This window comes from Schistocerca nitens, chromosome 6 (assembly GCF_023898315.1).
Source record: "Schistocerca nitens isolate TAMUIC-IGC-003100 chromosome 6, iqSchNite1.1, whole genome shotgun sequence".
NCBI lineage: Eukaryota > Metazoa > Arthropoda > Insecta > Orthoptera > Acrididae > Schistocerca > Schistocerca nitens.
In genome coordinates, this window is record NC_064619.1 from 426,698,024 (window position 1) to 426,718,618 (window position 20,595).

The following is a 20,595-nucleotide window of genomic DNA, read 5'->3' on the forward strand; positions in this document are numbered from 1 at the left end:
GCGTTGTCATGAAGAAGGAGAAGTTCGTTCTGATTTTTGTGCCTACGAACACGCTGAAGTCGTTTCTTCAGTTTCTGAAGAGTAGCACAATACACATCAGAGTTGATCGTTTGACCATGGGGAAGGACATCGAACAGAATAACCCCTTCAGCGTCCCAGAAGACTGTAACCATGACTTTACCGGCTGAGGGTATGGCTTTAAACTTTTTCTTGGTAGGGGAGTGGGTGTGGCGCCACTCCATTGATTGCCGTTTTGTTTCAGGTTCGAAGTGATGAACCCATGTTTCATCGCCTGTAACAATCTTTGACAAGAAATTGTCACCCTCAGCCACATGACGAGCAAGCAATTCCGCACAGATGGTTCTCCTTTGCTCTTTATGGTGTTTGGTTAGACAACGAGGGACCAAGCGGGAACAAACCTTTGAATATCCCAACTGGTGAACAATTGTGACAGCACTACCAACAGAGATGTCAAGTTGAGCACTGAGTTGTTTGATGGTGATCCGTCGATCATCTCGGAACGAGTGTGTTCGCACGCTCCACCATTGCAGGAGTCACAGCTGTGCACGGCCGGCCCGCACGCGGGAGATCAGTCAGTCTTGCTTGACCTTGCGGCGATGATGACACACGCTTTGCCCAACGACTCACCGTGCTTTTGTCCACTGCCAGATCACCGTAGACATTCTGCAAGCGCCTATGAATATCTGAGATGCCCTGGTTTTCCGCCAAAAGAAACTCGATCACTGCCCGTTGTTTGCAACGCACATCCGTTACAGACGCCATTTTAACAGCTCCGTACAGCGCTGCCACCTGTCGGAAGTCAATGAAACTATACGAGACGAAGCGGGAATGTTCGAAAATATTCCACAAAAAATTTCCGGTTTTTTCAACCAAAGTTGGCCGAGAAAAAAAATGTGTTGCATTACTTATTGAACTGCCCTCGTACTTACGTAATATGGCTGTGTACAGTTTAAGTACATAGTCTATGTTTCTGATGTACTACCTTGGAAATGTATAAAAACTATTATGTCTGGAATAGATCTTCATGTGATATATAGGTGATGGAAATACGTGAATATGAATTCAATGGACGTTCATGTAATACGGGAGTTCATTTTCAGGCCTCTAATATAGCTCATACAGACAACCATTCTCTGGCTACGTCCCCTACCCCTTCCACTTGTCTCTCACGACCACCTCCCCCCATACACAATTCCAAATCTATTACACCTCTCAGCCACTCCATTACCCTCCAATCGCTCTGTTGTGGGCACTCTCTGGCTCAGGAGCTTTTATTTTCTGAGTCTGTGGCAGTCCCGCCACTTCACATGGATCGTGCCAGTTGTTGCATAGGAGGTACGTCTCTTATGTAAGTCTGCCCGAATCAATTAATTCTGGTTGTATAATATGGCAGACATGCGATCGTATTGAGATCCAAAATTTTATTGTGTATGTGAAATAAATTTATTTACACGTAAGCTGGATTATTATAGTGTACATCTGGAAGAGCCTGTTATGAACGTGTATTACAAAGACATGTTAAGCATTTAGCTAAATAATTATGGACCTCCCTTTCCTTATAGTACCTCTGGTAAAGCAAAGGCCATGTGCTCACACAGAGGTGTCACTTTGTTATAAACTCTGCCACTGTTTTGAAATATGTCAACATCAGTTGATGAATAAAAGTGAAAAATTCAGGTCACAAGAACATATTTGCAATTCCATATACTGTACTGTGTGTTAATGGTTTCTCGTTGTGCTCAATGTCTGCAATATTGCATATCTTCAATATATATTCGCGTATCCTGTGATACAACAACTCGTGTATAAGACCAGTAATATGTTTTTCGACCATGACATGTCAGACATATTTTAACTCGTAAGTAATTTTTACAAATGTAATATCCGATTGTTTCGATGCCCTGGACTGTATGATACATGTGTCGTATCAATTTCCAGCTCAACATGCCCTTGTGATTGGATTCGGAGCAGAACTCATTATTGTGTAAAATAGCTTAGCAATTAAAATTTCTTTCGAAAAAAGGGAACAGAAACCTCTGATAGGGGCATTCCGTGGTTACAAACTACTCTTAATAAATGAACCTGTTATAGGTATAGTCCTGCTCTAGTATTTTAAGTTCTTGTAACATAATCTCGAACGGAAACGTTGGATGACAGCATTGATACATTTGTAACATCTACATCTACATTTATACTCCGCAAGCCACCCAACGGTGTGTGGCAGAGGGCACTTTACGTGCCACTGTCATTACCTCCCTTTCCTGTTCCAGTCGCGTATGGTTCGCGGGAAGAACGACTGTCTGAAAGCCTCCGTGCGCGCTCTAATCTCTCTAATTTTACATTCGTCATCTCCTCGGGAGGTATAAGTAGGGGGAAGCAATATATTCGATACCTCATCCAGAAACGCACCCTCTCGAAACCTGGCGAGCAAGCTACACCGCGATGCAGAGCGCCTCTCTTGCAGAGTCTGCCACTTGAGTTTATTAAACATCTCCATAACGCTATCACGGTTACCAAATAACCCTGTGACGAAACGCGCCGCTCTTCTTTGGATCTTCTCTACCTCCTCCGTCAACCCGATCTGGTACGGATCCCACACTGATGAGTAATACTCAAGTATAGGTCGAACGAGTGTTTTGTAAGCCACCTCCTTTGTTGATGGACTACATTTTCTAAGCACTCTCCCAATGAATCTCAACCTGGTACCCGCCTTACCAACAATTTTATATGATCATTCCACTTCAAATCGTTCCGCACGCATACTCCCAGATGTTTTACAGAAGTAACTGCTAACAGTGTTTGTTCCGCTATCATATAATCATACAATAAAGGATCCTTCTTTCTATGTATTCGCAATACATTACATTTGTCTATGTTAAGGGACAGTTGCCACTCCCTGCACCAAGTGCCTATCCGCTGCAGATCTTCCTGCATTTCGCTACAATTTTCTAATGCTGCAACTTCTCTGTATACTACAGCATCATCCGCGAAAAGCCGCATGGAACTTCCGACACTATCTACTAGGTCATTTATATATATTGTGAAAAGCAATATTCCCATAACACTCCCCTGTGGCACGACAGAGGTTACTTTAACGTCTGTAGACGTCTCTCCATTGATAACAACATGCTGTGTTCTTTGCTAAAAACTCTTCAATCCAGCCACACAGCTGGTCTGATATTCCGTAGGCTCTTACTTTATCAGGCGACAGTGCGGAACTGTATCGAACGCCTTCCGGAAGTCAAGAAAAATAGCATCTACCTGGGAGCCTGTATCTAATATTTTCTGGGTCTCATGAACAAATAAAGCGAGTTGGGTCTCACACGATCGCTGTTTCCGGAAGCCATGTTGATCCCTACATAGTAGATTCTGGGTTTCCAAAAACAACATGATACTCGAGCAAAAAACATGTTCTAAAATTCTACAACGGATTGACGTCAGAGATATAGGTCTATAGTTTTGCGCATCTGCTCGACGACCCTTCTTGAAGACTGGGACTACCTGTGCTCTTTTCCAATCATTTGGAACCTTCCATTCCTCTAGAGACTTGTGGTACACGGCTGTTAGAAGGGGGGCAAGTTCTTTCGCGTACTGTGTGTAGAATCGAACTGGTATCCCGTCAGGTCCAGTGGACTTTCCTCTGTTGAGTGATTCCAGTTGCTTTTCTATTCCTTGGACACTTATTTCGATGTCAGCCATTTTTTCGTTTGTGCGAGGATTTAGAGAAGGAACTGCAGTGCGGTCTTCCTCTGTGAAACAGCTTTGGAAAAAGGTGTTTAGTATTTCAGCTTTACGCGTGTCATCCTCTGTTTCAATGCCATCATCATCCCGGAGTGTCTGGATATGTTGTTTTGAGCCACTTACTGATTTAACGTAAGACCAGAACTTCCTAGCATTTTCTGTCAAGTCGGTACATAGAATTTTACTTTCGAATTCACTGAACGCTTCACGCATAGCCCTCCTTACGCTAACATTTCGCTATAAAAAACTTAAACTCTGTGCGAAGGTTCTGGCACGCAACTGGATGCAATACGGAGGGGCGTGATGTCAGCACACCTCTCTCCCGCCCATTGTCAGTTCTCGTGACATGGAGCCACCACTATTCCGTGAAGTAACTTCTCAATTGGCATCACGAGGCTGAGTGTACCCTATTCCAGTCCTGCCCCCCCAAGGAAAAATCCCTGGCAGTACTGGGAATCGGACCCGGTTTTTTCGCGTAGCAATCAGCCGCACTGACCCCTCAAATACGTCGCTATACAAGTGAAAACTTTATCTTTAGGAATAGGGTGACTACTCATCTGGGACACTACTGACTACAGTTTGTATTCTTGTGGGCCCGCATCCCGATATGTCTTGCAGAGACGTTGTAAGTAAAGAAATCCAAATCGCTACTATGTATTTAGTGCTTTATTGGTTTGCGATAGGCCTATTTCAGCTACAGTGTAATTTTGTAGCTACAAGCTAATAATACATGTTTTCGTTAAATACTGTTTTTCTTCTTTTGTATAATTATGGACAATATGTATAATCACACTACATTGCCAGTAATTATACGTAAGAATAGAAACAAAGGTAAAAGAAAACATGTCTTACTCTCAGGCAGATAGAAAATAGCGATATAGACGAAACAGGTCTTTTCCTACCGATAACACACTAAACAGATTGTAGCAATTTGTATTTCTCTACTTACACAGTCGACAGCATTAAAAACCGAATATCTACAACAGCTCTACTGCCTCTACCACTAATTTCATGTAGTGAAAACTGGAATAACATATTTACTGGCAATGGTATATTTATTGGTGTATATATATAACGCACACACAGACACAGAGACAAACTTTTTCAATCTTTCCGGTTCCGAACTGAATGGAATACATCGTTACTGATGTCGCTATATAAATCTCTCCGTTGTTAACTACTTTATATATATATATATATATATATATATATATATATATATATATATATATATATATATATATATATATATATATATATATATATATATAAAGGGAATACTCCACAGGTACTCTAAATGGTCTTTACTCTGATTTTGTTAGGGAAAATGTGAAGGAAGGTTGAGGTAATTATACTGCTGGCCATTAAGAATGCAGCACCATCACAATGGCACGCAACAATCGTGAAACTGACGTGGATTACACTACGTACTTGCTTACGATAGTGATTAGCATTCTACCGCAATCTGATAGCATAGGCAGTGGTAACACTATCTATGTTCTGTGAATAAGAAAGATCACATGTGATCGTTGGTCCTTCGTGAGAAGATCCCATTATGTTTCGCGTAAACAGAAGAAACGTCGGCCTCCATTGCAACAGTGACAGGATAATGGCCTATCTAGCCTGCAGTTTTTCATATCTCGATATTGCTCTTCGCAGTGACCGGGATTCCACGACTTTCATGCAATCTCAGTGTCTCTATATGACTAGCGCTCGAGAGGTAAGACACATAGTTCAATGGGCTGTTCAAGGTCGCACAGCTACATCACCCGGCTTAAATCAGGGTGTGGATTTATTTACAGCAACACCACTATCTACACAAACAGCGACCATCTGGAGCAGTACTGACTACCAGCATTGCGGCCATTTGGCCGCTACCCTTCATTTGGCAATACAGATAAGCTAGCCGACAAGGGTACGTCCACCGATAACACGGGACACGAGTTCCCACAACGCCGTCCTTTTCAGACGAACCCCACTTCTGAGTATAGCATCACGATGCACGTGTGCGAAGGATCCATGGAGATCGTTATCAGATTGGAGTTTTAATCGCCATGTGGACCCAGCACCTGGCGTTACCGTGTGGGGCACCATGTATGGTTTGCATTCAAAATTCAGCAGAATGTGTCACGTTTGTGACGTGTTAGGTCCGTTTGCTGTACCATGTCTCCTAGGTATCCATGTCACTACTCTTGAATAAGAAATAGCACGACTGCATGTTGCCCGTGATATCCTGATCCGTGAAGGTGTCTCCTCTTGTCTTGGAGAGTTCGTTTCCAGATCTCTCACCCTCTGGCCGCGTCCGGTCAATGGTTGCCAATAGACCAGCTACATCTAAAAATGGGGAACTCCGTCGTGGATATTAAGCAGCATGAAATGATATTCCCACGTATTACATCCAAGCCCAGTTTAACACAACAGTCTAACTGTTTAAAGCAGTTGTTACTATCAGATGTGGCTGCTCTGTGTACTGAATTTCGCACCCAGTTTGAACCAAATCACCAACAAGTTAACTTACATATTCCTTACAGTATATATCAACTATATCTAAAATGTCATTATTTTCGATCCTTCCTGCTGTTGCAGTTATAATGGTCAGCTGTGTAGATTTGGAGTGCAGATACAGATTTAATAAGAAACGGCCAAGGAAACTGCAGCGGCGATTGGGAAGGAGTCACCCTAGCATTCATCTAAAATCTTTTGGAGATCTGTGGAGGTATTTGCCAACATTACTGTTTCGCTTATTTTAATCCTGCTAGATCCGATTAACGAATCTAGTTTCATATTTTGAGTACATTCTTGAGGGCGAATGGTGTATGATCGTAGTTCGCTTATCGCTGTCATGTTTTATGGTGTAACAAATTAGTTAAATGTAAGATCTTGTTCTACAGGGGAGCACAATAATATGGAAACAACAGTAATACATCACAAATCCTAATACTGTGTAGGGAAACCGTTGGCATTCAAAACAGCTTCTGGTCATCTCAGAATGGATGAATGTAGATTCTTTGTGGTTTTCCAGGCAATATTGTACCATTACTCCCACAAAATAATGGCCAGTTCAGGTAAAGGCAATGTAGATCGGTAGCGATCAGGCGCCTTCTCTCTGAAACAGAACACAAAGTCTCAATAGTACTGAGATCTGGTTACTATAGTGTCCAAGAGAGAAGCAGAAATTCGTCCTTATGCTCACAGAATCAGTCCTACATGATGCGAACTGCGTGAATAGAGGGCCTTGTCATCTTGGAATACAGAATCACCGTAGGTGAACGGACATTGTGCCATTGAAGAGACCAATTTGCCACAGTAGTCAGATAATCCTTGGCAGTCTTGTGACCTAGGAGAATAAACACTGGAACAGTGGAATACAACGATAGGGCTTCCCAAATCATCACCGAAGCCCTGCTATCTTCTACTCTTGGAACGCTAACTGGGGCAGAGGTTGAAAACAAGCATGCATGAAGACTCATCCTACAAAGTGACTTTCTTCCATTAACAAACTGCTTCTTGGTTTCTGTCTTGGTGTAACACTTATATCGATTAGAGGTTGGTTTATATTATGTAACTGTGTACCTCCAATTTATGAAGTGTGTATTCTGCGTTGTTTAAACTTTTTGATCTATGGCTAGAAAATTAGAGTTTTCTAATGTATATATGAAGAATGCAAAGTATATGTTGAAACTGTAAATTATTATAATATGAATGTATTTATAAAATAAAGTTTGTTAAAAGCTGGGTCATGCTTTGGGCACTTGTATTTGTAACATGTAAACGATGTAGGGAAGTCCCTTCGCAACGGAAGTGGCATGGCGTGATGTAAAAGGTGAGTTTGGCTGTAGAAATCGCGGCTCCTTTGTGTGAACGACAGGCAGTATGTGGCTAGCCTTAGCACGGTACACTTCGACGGCGCTAAGAGAGGCAATTGGAAGCTGCATTATAAGGGATTAGGCTCGTATGTGGATCTGGCTATTATTTGGTATTCGTGGCATAATGGAATGGCTCTAATATGTTGAAAATCCGACGCCAAGAAGAGATGTTATAGAGCCGTGAGTACATTTAGCCGCTATGCCGCCTGCCACCAATCTGCGCCACTGCTTCAGAAACTTCATAAATTCAGTTAAATAATGTATATGGACATGGACCAGTTAATTTGTACGTTGTTTCAATAATAATCACTTAAAACCATATTCTCAATCTTCATCACGAACATACGCAGTGTCCTCACCTGAGTATTACTAAAACCGAGTATCCTGATTTAAACGTACTATTCTGGCATTCGTATGTTTTAAAGTGATTTTTTGTATACAGAAAAAGGAGTAGTAAAAGTTAAAGCTAAAACCAAAAAAGTGAAGTTGGATAGGCTTTTGCTAAAGTATCCTTAGTTTATAATAAAATATAGTTTTGTAGGATTACAGTGTAAGATTGTGTAAATATTATTGCAAAGAATACCTGCTTCACAGGTAATTTAATTTCAAATGCATATAAATCATTAATGAACAGATTTACGATAGTGTTGTTAGAAGAAAAATTATGCACACTTTTAAGGAAGGTGTATTTGATACCCATTACAAAAGGTTCCTTTTTTGAAGTGTTGTATTTGATTGTCTTGCAAAGCTATTTATGAACTACTCCAAGCAAAATGAATCATTAGCTTCTAGAGTTAGCCTTTACTATTATAATAATGAAAGATCGTTGACTAGTGAAACTATACTGGTTTATGGGTCCCCTTCATGTTCTCCAACTATTAGGAAAAAATTGAACTACTACTGCTGATAAGGAAAACTGATACATGTAGAGGATTTTAAACAGTGTATTTAGGATGTTTTCAATCTTTATTTGCGTTTTTCATGTCACTCAAGATAGAACCACATCACGTCCTAATTTAGTTCTGCACTTCACGCAGTGATATTTCAGTATTTGATTAAGTTATGCTCTCGAGTGTGGCTATCCTTAGTATCAACTTTGTGCAGATTTGCTCCCCACAATTTACTGATTTGTGTGTTATTGGTAACTGCTGCTACACACATTACAGAGTGCACTGTGTCGGTTTCTTTCCTGTTTGATATTCAAAGGGAAATCTCAATAAAATTAACTTCAATAACTAATATTCAATTTTCTCAATTATATATTTTCAAATTAATGTGCCTAATTGGGCTGGCAACCGTTCATTTTTTTTCATTAATTTATGATTTTACCACTTTCGTTGACTCCCGAAATTAAAGCCTGTTTGCTTTTTTCTGTTATTTCACCAAATTCGAAATGATAGCCCGATACCCTGGTCCTTTAGACACACGCGCGGTCAAACTATCAAATCCTCTCAGAGGGTAACATTAGAGTGATCCTCTGAACGTTAGAGCATTATATGTGCATTTCCGTGACAGGACTTAAGGTTCAGTTATTAGGAAATAACGTCAGTGTTATATTGGATTCTTCAGCCGAGGTTTGTGTGATTATTGTTCCTACGTTTCGCCAGTGCGACTGGCCGGCACTGTCAAAACTTCACCCTCCACTGCTGGTGGTAGACTGCTGTCGGGCTCATGGCCGCAGATAATATGTGTCTGGCGCGTCAATGTCCAAGGCTTTCCCTTGGTAGTTTCCGCTGCGCTTCATCTTGCTACCTGAAACGTCCGCTCGCTGCAGCACGAGAAAACAGGATATGTTCACTTTGAGGCTATGTTGTTCCTTGTTGAAGCTACTCTCATGTTTGTGTATTTCTATAGGTTCCGGGAACAAGCGGGAGTGACAGCTCTTTTCTACAGAAAATTTTATTATGCGGTCGGTCTCACAAAGCGCTTGCCCCGCCATAACAGATTTCTTGATTTGCCTCAGCCTGGGAAGCTGCTTACGTTCGGTGCTTCTGCTGTTGATTGATAGTCAACGTGCACATGGTATGCGGCATATTCTAGACATTGCAGGTGGCACCCTTTTTTTCCTTTGCCTGTATGCAATACTCTTTGACCTTCTTTGTTGGTATATAAACAGTCTTTAATTTGTTTTGCTCAGTATACGACTGATTCTGTCCATCACTGTGGGAATTCGCGGCAGAAAGGTCGTAAGGTGATGTTCATTTCCCACGGTGTTTGATTCTGCGATATTTCTGATACAACTCGTGGAGTATAAAATGCTCATCACAACCTTTTTTAGCTGTTGCCTCTCGTGCCTGGGGTGCAGCGGCTCACATATCCGCCTTGCTCGTGTTACAAGCGCATTAATCATGCCTCTTTTCTCGCTCGGGTGGTGATTTGACAGTTTGGCAGGTATCGGACCGTATATGTCACTTTTCGATTCAGGTTTTCACCATCCCTTGTGTCCAGCTTATCTAGCAGGATAGAACTTAGTCCTTTTCCACCTCTAGAGTAATTTTATTTTCCCTGGAGACTGTTAGGTTCGCTTATGAAGTCACCGAGGTGCTCCCCACTATGGTTCCACATATTGAAGGTATCATCGATTTATCTGTACCATATCTTAGGTTCACAAGGTGCCAAGTTCAAAGCCTGTGCTCCCAAATGTTCCTCGAAGAAGTTAGCTACCACTGGACTTTGTGGATTACCCATAGCGACGCCTTCCGGCTGTTAGAAGTTTCCGTTCTACATGAAAAGCTCGTGCTAAAATATGCATGAAAGAGCTAAGTCACGTCTTGCGGGAAATTCTAATTTGTGGTGCACTGTGGTATAAGTGTTCGCTGAATGTTTGGGAAAAAACTTTGAGGCTAGAAAGCAACTCATTTTAAGTGGCAGGTATATACTACTTTGGGACGATAGGTCTTAAGATTTCGGATCAATGCAGCAGAAAAAGTTACTCTGTATATTTTTCTGTTCTGAGGAATGACTTTGTGGCATTTCTCATTAAGAAACAGATGTAAGCTGAAGCAGAAAGGCTCCCCAAAACTGAGAAGTTATGGAAAGAAGCACAGGTCACTAAGATTAAGCAAAACAGGAAATCCTCGTCAACCGAAATACTGAGGTATAGTCAGTTTTATATTAAGAAAATACGTCGTACGTTATAGTACTGTAAGCCCGATTGTCTTTCACCTATTTTGGTTACTTACAGTTCTTCTCCTCGGACAGACGGAGCATCCTTCCGGTAATGGTTTTTTTGGTGATAGCACACTTGTTTATAATACAACTCTATCGAGACGATTCTGCCTGCTCCCATGACCCCGCAAACAGAAAGGTTATCCAAAGTGATGTTCTTCACGAAGCAGCTTATCTTCTTTATTTCACATACAGTGTAATATAATTTCAAGTCTGTAAAAATCCAGTTCATATCACTCAGAATGCTACCACTTCTTGCATATCAGTCGCACGTTCACACGACTGAACACATAGTCTTGGCAGTATAAATTTCAATCTATAGCAGTTTATATCGTGTCACTCAGGTAATAATCCCTGTACGCGAAGCACGTTCTGGACCATGTACAGTCAGCGTGGACCTTCTGACGATGAAGTGTTACGTCGCTTAGAGAACCCCTAAGCTGAATGGGAAATGGACTTCAATGATGAAGATGATGATTATGTACCGGAGACAAGGATGATGAAGACAATGTGAAACAGTAACGATTAGTGGCAGAGGGTTCATCTGCTGATATATGTCAATGAGTCAATCATTACCTCTTTCATCACCGCAGGCACATTTGGAAGTGTCCACAATGATGGTTGCAAGGAATGGAAGGAGACCGGCTGTGAACGTTCTGCAGGAGAGAGGAGGTTCCACTGCTTACACTTTTCAACGAGTAGACAACTCCGTCATCAGTGTGTTCTGTCTTTTTTAACTAAACAGTGCTACGCCTCATGAAGAAATATACCGATGTAAGTGCTTGTAGAATACTGAAAACAGTGACTGGATTGTTTCACTTGAGGAACTGAAGAGACTGATTGCCATCATGTATGCTCGGGATGTCATTTGCACCAAAGGTATGCCTGTGGATGATCTCTGGTCGTGCTCTTGGGTGCCTACTTTTATTAAGAACATTATGCCAATGGACAGATTTCAGGACGACACGGATTTCACTGTGGCGATGAAAAGTCAGCTGAACGCCTAGCAGCCAAGAAATAAATTTGGGAGTAGTTCATTGAAAACAATATTCATTCTCACAGCCTTGGAAAAAATATAACTATTGAGGAACAACTAACACTAAGCAAAACAAGATAGATATTCACTCAGCTTATGTCCAGCCAACCAAGAAAATGTACTCCCAAATTCTGGTTGGCTGTTGATATAACAAGTTGTATATGTAATGCTTTCCCATACCTCGGCAAAGAGGACACACATAGCGAAAATCAACGACTCGGAGAGCACATTTTTCTGCATTTCATGGAACCATTAGTAAATCGAGGAAGACATTTGACAGTGGAGAACTTTTTTACGTCTCTTCAACTTGCTAAGAAACTCAATTTCATTAGATCGTTTAACGAGCATGATCCGTCGTAAAATCCCTGATGAAGTAAGGAAGCCCAATGCTCAGATACACTCTACTACCATTCTGCACCATAGTGGCAACAGAGACTTTACCACGGCTGTGTACCAAGGACAGAAGAATAAAAATGTCGTTCTTTTGAGTATGATACATGCTGAAGTAGCAATAAGCAATTAAGAAAACAAGACACCTGAAACAATAACTTTCTACAATGCAACGAAGTATGGTGCGGACGTGGTTGATCAAATTACCCTTCAATATGCTACAAAGGTTTCGTGTAGGAGATTACCAATGCATTTCGTCTACATTATCTTGGTCATGGCGGCAATGAATAGGTGGGGTAACTAAAACATAGGAACGAAAACGATAATAGAAATGAAGGGATTCATACTTAGTCTGGCAAATGAACTCAAGGGAAAGAAAGAACAAGATCATTAGGCACAAGATGAGCATACGGGACTGAAATCATCTAAAAAAACAGAGGAAAAACCAAATCATTATTCGCAAACTCAGCAAGACCAGCGAAAACTGTGTAAAGTGGCACAAAGCCGTGTGCGAAAAACGTGTTCGTGAAACAGAAATCACCTATGCTAAGTGCGTCTAGCAGATTCTAGTGACCTAAGTAAAATGCAATACAAAGCCATGTGTAGAACACATCCAAATGTAATATGGATCGAATACACCAAATGTATCTAAAAGATGGTACAAATAGTTAATAAATGAAGAAACTACGTTGAGGAAATTTGCTAGCAATAGCAACAATAAAGTTGTAAGGTATTTTTTGTAGAAATAAATTAGTAATAATTGATTATCGTGGTAAATAATTATTGTGACTGCTATAAAAAGTACTTCTTTAAGTCAAGTATAGAAATGGTTTATGTGAGGTCAAAATGACCTCTGTCAGCCGTTTTGGAATGTGAGAAACTCCGCTGTTCTAATGTTAAATACACGCTGTGACAATCGTGAGAGTTTGACAGTGGAAGTGGAGAGTTGATAGGAGTAAACATTGCCTTTAAGGCGACAAAGCCGTTATCAGTACCTCACTGAGTCTGAACGAAGTCATGTAGTAGGGCTAAGACAAGCAAGGTGTTCCTTCTGCGATAATGCAGAAAGACTTGGTAGGCGTGTAACCACAGTACATGACTACTGGCAGCGGTGGTCAGGGGAACATACGATTGCAAGACTATCGGGCTCTAGATGGATACGTGGAACTGCAGAGAGGGAAGACAATCGTGTTAGGTCTATGATTTTGGTGCATCGTACTTCATCTACAGCAGTAATTTCAGCAGAAGTTGGCACCACCCCAGTGGACTGTTACAAATTGATCACTTCAAGGACAGCTCGGAGCCCGGCGCCCTGTAGCGTGGGTTCCACTGACACCAAACCACCGCCATTTTCGACTTCAATGATGTCAAGCTAGAGCTCATTGGAGGGCCAGGTGGAGACTGTTGTGTTTTCTGATGAAAACTGTTGTGCCTAGGTGCCAGCAACGGCCGTCTGATGCTCAGAAGGTGGTCAGTTGAGGGCCTACAACCAACCTGTCTGCATGCTACACACATTGAACTTATGCTTGGAGTTACAGTCTGGCGTGCAATTTCGTACGACAGCAGGAGCACTCGCTTGTTTATCCCATGCACCTTCACTGCAAATTTGTACATGAATCTGGTGAATCGGTCTATCTGCTGACCTTCAAGGACAACTTTCCTGGGGGTGTTTCCCAACTGGACAATCCTCATCCATATGAGCTGTTGTAACCAAACATGCTCTATAGAGTGTCGACATGTTACCTTGGCCAAAATTTCATAAAAAATGCTTCATAGGGAATCAGACAAAAACAGGTCTAGAGATTCAATATGTAGCAGCTTTGTCGTTCCTCCATTTTTAAGAATTTTAAGTATTTAGTTGCTTGTGTTCTTGTATTCTTCTATACGTCTTACAGTGTATGGTGTGCCTGGAGAAATTCCAGATTGGAACTGAATACGATAAACGAGAGTGTGTACGTCTTCTTATACTTAAACGTGTGCCTTAGTTACAATAAAATGTGTTTAATAGAATCAAGACTGGGAGGATACAAATAAGATAAATACAAGAAAAACAGGTGCATGGGACGATGGGTTAATGTGCTAAAATTCATCTAATTTTTGGGTTATAGTGCTGAAATGGCAGAATATTCTGCATAATTAAATGGAATCGGATGGTTAAATGGCATGATATGAAGCACTGATTCATTACAAATTTCCCTTTTATGTTACAGAACACAAATTTGAAAATGTAGAGGAGGTTTAAGGATTTGGCACGTGCGTATTACTAGCCAGAACTGAACCATTGCTGTTAGTAGATACACAATCATGAGCAGTGGACAACGATACATACGCTGGTAGGTCAGGACTCACGTATAATGAATAGCTGGATTTACAGCGATCCAGGTGTGTCAGATGAAAGGCAAAATTAAGAGATAAGTGCAGAAGAACGGCCCAGTCTTGTTACTTTCCAGTCATCATCGTTTGCTTTAGTGGGATTATGGAGTTATATTTTACTCATTAATTATATTATACTGCGCTCCTTGGCCTGAAAAATTGTTTACTTTGGTGTAAACGTGGCACGATTGGTTTTGTCGCAAAGTTCATCACACTGCACCATTATGATTATTTCGTAGTGGGCCTATTGTAGACGACTTGTGACTCTGCAGTGAATAAGAGAACTTCTTATATTCCACCATTCAATTATGCCGCCAATCACTCGTTCATACCTGAAATGAGACAAAAATGTTGATTTGTTGAATGTAAGGACTGTTACCGAATTTCCTGAAGACTCTCAAGAAAAGATTACAGGTTCCACGACAAAACCATCTCTTCTCGTTCTCGCCAATGTTATCCAAGACTTTGTGCTGGTCGGAAAGAAGCTAAAAAACCATAAATATGGTAAAAGAATAATGTCCGAATTCAGCGACAGTAGTAAGATATACTGCTACAAGGGACCGTAGTACACTCTGCAGCATACTAGAGACATCAGGCATAACAGTGCTGTGGGCAGCGGACAGCAGTTTACAATGGCAAATTATTATAAAATTTTCACTGGTTTACACAATTGTTTCCACTGTAGCTCATAAACAGTTTGATTCGAAATTTGTGGTAAGGACTATAGAGAAGGAGCCGCGCGAACCGTTACAAGACGCCCTAGACCGCACGGCTACTCGGTGCGGCCATAAACAGTTTATTTTGTTGTACACACAGGTCTTTTAATTCGTTTAGCTGGCCGAATCATGGACGTAATGATTCTCGTGGATTTTTGTACCTTGGTTGCAGAAGCATTTTACACAAACTGCAATCAAAGATACAGAAACTTAGGAATACGTTTTACGACAGTTGCATTTCATAATTATTAAAATTTTAGTGTAAGGAATCAATAGTCGTCAGACATTATTCGTGCTTTTTTCTTTTTTTTTTCAAAATGGTTGAAATGGCTCTAAGCACTATGGGACTTAGCATCTGAGGTCACCAGTCCCCTAGAGTTAGAACTACTTAAACATAACTAATCTAAGAACATCATACATATCCATGCCCGAGGCGGGATTCGAACCAACGACCGTAGCAGCAGCACGGTTCCGGACTGAAGCGCCTAGAACCACTCGGCCTGAGTGGCAGGCTTTCCTTTTTTCTTTTTTTTTCTTTTTTTTAGTACCTGAATTTATTATCAATGGAAAGAACAGTGGTGTAGAAGGTTCGGTACTACTGTCATTATTGTCTCTCATTAGAGTGTTACATTACTTATCATATAAAGTACTGGAGATCACTTGAGGGACCGCTCGGAGCCGGGCGCCCTGTAGCGTGCGTTCCACTGACACCAAACCACCGCCATTTTCGACTTCTGCTGTTATTACTCTTCTCTTGTAGAGGGAGCAGGAAATATAGGTAATGTAGAATTAATGGATTTGATGTCTCTAGACTGTTATTAGTTGGGTAATATTATAGTTGAAGACAGTTGTTTAAACTTGCAATTACGAAGGGACGATAAAGTAAACAAAGCGTGTGCTCCTTGGGTTGTCGGGTGTTCTGCCGGATATCAGCGTCGTACTTGCACGATATTTCGGTCACATAGCTCGTAACCTTCATCAGGTGCGACCTGAGACTGCTCCTCGAGTGGACCTGGTCCAGTATTTATGCCTATGGCCTTCCACCTCCACCAACGGCTGCAGGCGCTTCCTCTGTGATCCGTGCCCATTCCCTGCGACCTGCTGGAGCGTTGCTGCTCCGTTTTCCGTCCGCGGCGGTTCTAGGTTATTCCTCTGCGGTCCGCGCCCACCAACCCCGCTCCTGGGGGTTTCATCTACGGTCTGGGGTACCAAGCGTTCACCCTGCGGTCCGCGCCCGCTCACCACGACCTGTTTGAGCGTTGCCGCTCCATTTGTCGTCCACTGCGGCTCTGGATGTTCCCTCTGCGGTCCGCGCCCACCAGTCCCACTTCTGGGTGTTCCATCTTCGGTCTGGTGCTCCTGGCAGTCCGTCAGGGGCTCGTTTTCCATCTCCATGTCTCTGGTTCTTCTGTTTGTGCAGTGTTGCAACTGGCCCCGTTGCTCCTTTAACAATTCCAGAGCCGGATCCCAGGCTCTGCTTAGCTGGTACCCTGTGTCACGGTTCATAAGATCGTCAGCCATTTTAATTTCTATCGATTCTCTTATAACACTGTCCCAAAATCTGGGTGTTTGTGCTAGAATCCTGGTATCCTCATACTTCATGGCATGATCTAGTTCTAGACAGTGTTCAGCAATGGCTGACTTAGTCACCTGTCTTAATCTAGTGTGCCTCTGATGTTCTTTGCACCTGATCTCCACAGTTCTTGTCGTCTGGCCAATGTAGGACCTGCCACATTGACAAGGTATATTGTAAATCCCTGGTTTTCGTAACCCCAGGTCGTCTTTGACACTCCCCAGCAGTCCCCCAATCTTGTTGGATGGACAGAAAACACGATATTGTATTTACGGAGGATCCTACTGATTCTGGCAGAATTAGAGCCAGCATAGGGCAGATATGCCACCTTCTTTGTTTCATCTTGGTCTTCTTCAGGAACCTGTGGTATGGTGGCTGGTTGGAGTGCCCTCTCAATTTGTCTGTCCGTGTATCCATTCTTGGAGAAAACTGTTTTGAGACGTTCTATCTCTATAGGTAGATTCTCTTGGTCTGACAGGGCATGTGCTCTGTGGACCAAAGTCTTCAGAACCCCATTCTTCTGTGCAGGGTGGTGACAGCTGCTGGCCTGCAGATATAAATCAGTGTGTGTTGGTTTTCGGTACACACTGTGGCCAATTGATCCATCTGCTTTCCTCTGGACTAGTACATCCAGAAATGTCAGCTGGCCATTCTTCTCCAGTTCCATGGTGAACTTGATATTAGGGTGGCATGAGTTAAGATGTTCAAGAAACTCATTGAGCCTGCCCATCCCATGTGGCCAGATCACGAAGGTGTCATCCACATACCTAAAGAAGCATGTGTGTTTAAATGTGGCTGTCTCCAATGCCCTCTCCTCAAAACTCTCCATAAACATGTTGGCAACCACAGGGGACAGTGGGCTGCCCATAGCTACACCTTCAGTTTGCTCGCAATATTGGTTTCTGTACAGGAAATACGTGGATGTCAGTGTATGACTGAACAGGTCCAACAGAGCACCGTCAAATTTCTCTGCAATCAGTTCTAGTGAGTCCTTCAGTGGGACCCTGGTGAACAGCGATACCACATCAAAACTGACCACGATGTCCGAATCTGTGATGTGCAGTTGCTTGAGTCTCAGGTCGCACCTGATGAAGGTTACGAGCTACGTGACCGAAATATCGTGCAAGTACGACGCTGATATCCGGCAGAACACCCGACAACCCAAGATGTCATTAGATCGCCGGGAAAGCCTGAAGAGTTACAAAGCGTGTGCTAATCACGCTGTCGGTCGGCTTAAGTAAGCGTGGGTAATGTCATCTGATATGGGTGTATGGGTATATACAGGTGTTTCACCAGGGGTGACGCGCAGGTTTTCATGTCAGTACCGACAAAATATTTACACCATGCATGTGATGTAGAGGTTTTGAGGACATTGTTATCTGCTCGTCATTTTCTCCTATTGGTTTCTACACTGCACTTTTAGTGCCTGGTCAATGATACAAGCACAAACAAGCTGTCAGAATAATTATAGTAAAACCTGTTTCTACTTCCCAGATTTGCGTTTCCCGCCATTTAAGTTATCTTCTGTTGGTCCTTTCGTAAATCCTACTCTCCCAATTACTTGCTTCCCTGCCATTAAAAATTTCTTACGGATAATATTTCCCAAATTTTGCGCATATGAACCACTAGCAAGAGCTTCAACATCGCATTCAAAATTGAATAATGCTGAAAACATCGTAATTCTACTCACACACGGCCTCTAGGGCAATGTATAATATAAACCACTATAGTCTGCTTCAGAATCTAATTCATACTGAGTTCTATGCCGAATATAGGTGGATTTCTTAGGACACTTTCAAAATGTTACCTCTAAGTTTAATCACCTGACTGAACTCGAAACTACAATAAATTGTCATAGACAGTAGTTCAGTTTTTTTCTCTTAGAGATAGCTCATGCAATGCAGAAAACAGTACGAAAGAAACAAATGATTTTAACTTAACGCGATTATTTTGAACTAATTTCTCAAGATTCTCACTGCCTGGTTCTCCTACGCTCTTAGTTTTGTTTGTTATAACATAAAGAAAAGTATTTGAATTTTCAACTGCATCTTTATGCCATATTGAATGCATATGCATTTTTGCAGGTTGGTCAATGGTCGGCTTCTAGATTAGCCGTAAAGACTGCCATGCGCTATACGTGGCCGGAAAAGGCACAAAAATTAACAAATCTACCTTTAACTGTTTTAGAATAAACAAATCCTGGATACGACTGTCAATGAAACTCATGCTTTTCGTTGCTATATTACGTCACAGGTGCTATGTCTTTCGATTCCCTCACTTTTGTACTCAGTTTTCATTCGTTCCTGAGGTAACAACAACTAAGGAAAATCGGTCATTTTTCACTTTTCGTATGAGTGGCACTTGCACCCTACGTCCTCAACTATTTGCTGTATGTATTCCAATTTCCATCTTCCCCTACAGATTTTACCCTCTGAAGTTCCCTCTAGTACGATGGACATCAATCCCTAGCGGTCTAGTACATGTCCTCCCATCCTGTCCATTCTCCTTGTCAGTTTTTTAATACGTTCCTTTCTTCGCCGATTTTTCAGACCTTCTCATTCCTTATCTTACCAGTCGACCTCATTTTCAACATACTTCTGTAGCGTCACACCTCAAACGCTTCGGTTCTCTTCTATTCCGGTTTGAAATTGTCCATGATTCACTATCAAACAATGCTGTACTCCAAACGTACAATCTCAGAAATTTCCTCAAGTTAGAGTGCTCTCTTGACCAGGAAGATCTTCAGTGCGTGTGCTTTTTATGTCCTCCTTCCTTCGTCCGTCACGGGTTAACTTGTTTTACTTTCAAGGTAGCAGAACCCCTTAACTTCGTCTACTTTGTGGCCACCTATTCAGATGTAAGTTTCTCTCTATTCTCATTGCTGCTACTTCTCAATACTTCCTTTTTGCCCGGTTTACAGTAAATCAAAATTATGTACTCATTGGACTATTCATTCCTATAACTGTTTCAGTTCTTATTCTTCATTTCTGAGTTTAATAACGTCATCAGCGAATATTTTCACTGATATCCTTTCACACTGAATATTAATCACAGGCTTCAACCTTTATAATATATTCCGCCATTGCTCCTTCGACGTAAGGATTGAACAGTAGATGCGAAGAATTGCATCCCTGTCTTAAACTGGTTTTAATCCGAGCAGTTTGTTCTTTGTTATTCAGTCTTATTTTTCCCCATTGTTTCTCATACATATTGTATATCACTCGTCTTTCTTTGTACCGCTCTCCTTTTTGTCTTCGAATTCCGAACATCTTGCACCATTTCGCATTGACGAACGCTTTTCCCAGACGACTAATCCTATGAGCGTATCTTGCTGTATCTTCTGTTATCAAGTTCAATGCCCGAACTGCCTCTCTGGGGCCAAACAGATCATCCAACAGTTTTCTTTTCCATTCTTCTGTATATGATTCTTGTCAACAGCTTCAATGCGTGAGATGTTAAGCTATGCGTCTGTCCTTGCTATCGCCATTTCCTCCAGTGACTTTAGAGACACCGATGGAATGTTATCTATCCATATTATTTGATCTCAATTCTTCCAGATTGCTGCTGCAGCCATTTCGCTTTGGCTGTCCTGCACTTCCTGTTTATTAGTTTCCTAAGTGACTGAAATTGCTGTATTGGTGATTTTACTTAAATATTTTTGGCGACCTATCGAAGTATTAATTCTGAAGTAACTCTTCGGAGTTACTTAAT